At 40.9% G+C, this 3279-nt stretch overlaps 1 non-coding gene across 1 annotated transcript; it reads left to right on the forward strand.

Moving 5' to 3' along the window:
* Positions 1–2223: 2223 nt before the first annotated feature.
* On the forward strand, positions 2224–2342 carry LOC128576139 (5S ribosomal RNA). The gene has a single exon (XR_008377252.1). It is a non-coding gene; the product is annotated as a 5S ribosomal RNA (ribosomal RNA).
* Positions 2343–3279: the final 937 nt, after the last annotated feature.

The raw sequence follows: 3279 nt of genomic DNA on the forward strand, positions 1-3279 counted from the left end.
TTTTGTCACCCTCAGTAGAGTGCTGTGATGTCATAGATCACAGCAATCTCAAACTCTTCGACTCAAGCAATTCTGTTACCTCAGCTTCCCAATCAGCTGGAACTACAGGTGCCTGTCAAAATGCCTGGCTGATTGTTGTTGTTGCAGTTTCTGGCCGGGGCTGGGTTTGAACCCGCCACCTCTGGCATATGGGGCCAGCGCCCTACTCCTTTGAGCCACAGGCGCCACCCAATGCCTGGCTGTTTTTAAAGATAAGAGTCTCCCTTTTGCTCAGGCTGGTCTCAAACTCTTGAGCTCAGGTGATCCACACGCCTCAGCCTCCCAGAGTGTTACTGTGTCTGACTAAGGAAATTATTCTTGATCTCTCTTTCTTGTCATTGATAGAGACAAGAGACACATGTTTAAAAGTCATTCTGGCTAGGTGCAGTGGCTCATGCCTATAATCCTAGCACTCTGGGAGGCCAAGGCATGTGGATCACCTGAGCTCAGAAGTTCAAGACCAGCCTGAACAAAAGCAAGACCTCATCTCTACTAAAAATAGAAAAACTAGCCGGGCATGGTGCTGAGCACCTGTAGTCCCAGCTACTCAGGAGGCTGAGGCAAGAAGATTTCTTGAGCACAAGAGTTTGATGTTGCTGTGAGCTATTACACCACAGTACTATACTCAGGGCCATAGAGTGAGATCCTGTCTCAAAAAAAAAAAAAAAAAATACCTAATTGTCTTCAGTTCTCATTTCAAACTTTTGCATTAGGTATACAAAATAGACAAGAGGGAAGAGAGTAGGCTGTCTTCCTGATTCTCTATGAGGACCTAAACTTTTTCTGCAAGACTTATAACTCCCCTGCAGTCCTGTTTTTAGGTTAACTCAATAAATGGGGGTAAAGGGGAAGTGTTTGCCTGGTTCCAGCACATCACAAGAAACTTTAATGTGATTAGAATGTGGGAATATCTGGAGCCTTTTATCATCGTGTTGCAGCTGTCACTGAAATTTGGTACTAAAGGAAGGTAAGCGTTGGCTCCTAAACAAAACAGCATCTCCTCGGCATGTAGAGATCTTCACTGTCACGAGCACAGGACTTCTCAGAACTTCTCAGGTCAGGCGTGTGGCTTTATTTTCCGGAGGTATGTTCAAATACTATTTATAGTTCAATATGGATAATTCGTATGCTTTTGGTGGCTTCTACTGCTTTTAGCCTGTTAGGATTATAGATACTACAGCGTCTGAGAAGGTGCTATTCAGAGAGATGCTGGGGGTGCAGGCGTGGCTGTCCTGCAGATTCCATTCTTTGGATCTCGTTAAGTTTGTATTGGCTACAACACCCCTAGCAGTAACTTTTAACAACCATGCACATTCATAAGTGACCTTCTTCCTCCAATTCAGAAGTCTATGGATATAAACCTTCTCATCTTAGCAAAATGTTTACTTTTTCATTATCTCACAGACACTGATTTTCTACCCTTCCTCCTTCCCCTCTTTTCCTTCTTTCCTTCTTTTTTTTCCCCTTCCTTCCATCTTTCCTTTTACTTTCTTCCTTCTTATTTTATAAATCTAGCTTCCTTGTATTATGGAAAAGCGATTGCCTGAGAGATACGGAGCTCAAATGTGATTTTTGTTTTGCTATTACATGGTTCATGGAGCAGAGAAAAGAGAAATCTGAACAGAAAAGGATTTTAGAAGATCTGGTCCCAAGGTGCTTACCTGAATATGGATTCTAAAATGAAGCCTAGAAAAAAATGCTTCTGGTAAATTTATCTTTTGCTCAGAAATGCGGTGGTTGACAAACTGTTCACAACGGATTCCCCACTCATGCGTGTCTGAGCATCACACAGACTTTACCCATGATGCTACCCCTGCTCGTTAGAATGTTACATTCTGAGGCCATGAATTGTACGATTCAGTACAAAATCGACATTTAAAGGCCGGAGAGAAACCTAAGGGAGAGATAATAAAGCATTACAGTGAGACAAGAGTAAAGAAAACTACAATATCATTTTATATTATAGGGTGATAGCTGAAACAGGACAGCCTAGAGGAGAAGTCAGAGGAATACAGAATGCACTAGAGAAAAGAGGGCCGTCGAGGAACAGTGGTATGGAGGATGAGTGCCACGGGAAGAAACTAGGAAAAGAAAAGGGGTAAATTCAAAAATAGGATTCAAAAACAGGGAGAGGGAAAATCAAAGAGTGAAAGAAAGAAAAACAGACAGAAACGCACAAGAATCGTCGACGGCCATACCACCCCGAACGCACCCAATCTCGTCTGATCTTGGAAGCTAAGCAGGGTCAGGCCTGGTTAATACTTGGATAGGAGACTGCCTGGGAAGACCAGGTGCTGTAGGCTTTATTAAAACAAACAAACAAAAATGCACAAGAATCTTCATAGTTGATACCTCTCTGCACTCACCACGTCTTCACAGAACAGACCTGCGCCACGTGCACCTATCACCACAGCAGGCCTAGTCTCCATGTGCTGACCTGGTGTTACAGTCCCTTGGGTGGTCAACTTACAGAGGTTCTCCTGTAATTGGTAGGAAGAGTCAAGAGGCAAAATAGGATGGAGAACGAAAACAGACAAAAGATTGAATTTATCAAATCAAAGGTAGGTTTCAGTAAGATCCCAATGGAAACAATGATAAAATAAACAATTCCTATTTCAATTCACATCAAAACTGAGTTAGTCACTGTATTTGTAGTAACTTCACATAAGAAAAAAAAATAAACTATTGACATTATATTGTTTATCAAGAAAATACTTTTGTCTTCATTGTTTCTGACTCCCCCCTGTTTCATCTGTGTGATGTGCCTGTGTATTTATGCATTCAAGATGACTTCCATTGGTCATGCTCAGGTATAGCTTTATATTTGACAGAAGTGATTATTTAATTGGAGTTTTCTAAGGAAGTTAACATGAAGGAAGGCAGAGAGTTTAATATTCATTTCAATTTCACCAATTTGAGTTTTTGAAAAGTGAGGCCTACCTTATTTTAAATGATTAAATGATTAATCAAGTTTTCCCAGTAGAGTAAAAATTGTGCTATTAAAATTAAAATTTGTTTTATCAGGGAATAGCTGTCTGTAACCTCTATGATATTAATAACCAAATGTAAAGGGAAATCATGAGAGTGAATAGCCCACAGGAGAATTAGAAACCATGTATTTCAGTGGAGGTAGCTGGGGTTCAGAGTTTAAATTATTTCACAAATACAGCATAAAGCCTCCCAATAAAGACAGAAACAAAGCAATTTTCAAGTCGGAGGAAGCGGTGCAGAGGTTTTATG

Source organism: Nycticebus coucang, chromosome 23 (assembly GCF_027406575.1).
Source record: "Nycticebus coucang isolate mNycCou1 chromosome 23, mNycCou1.pri, whole genome shotgun sequence".
In the NCBI taxonomy this organism is placed as follows: Eukaryota; Metazoa; Chordata; class Mammalia; order Primates; family Lorisidae; genus Nycticebus; species Nycticebus coucang.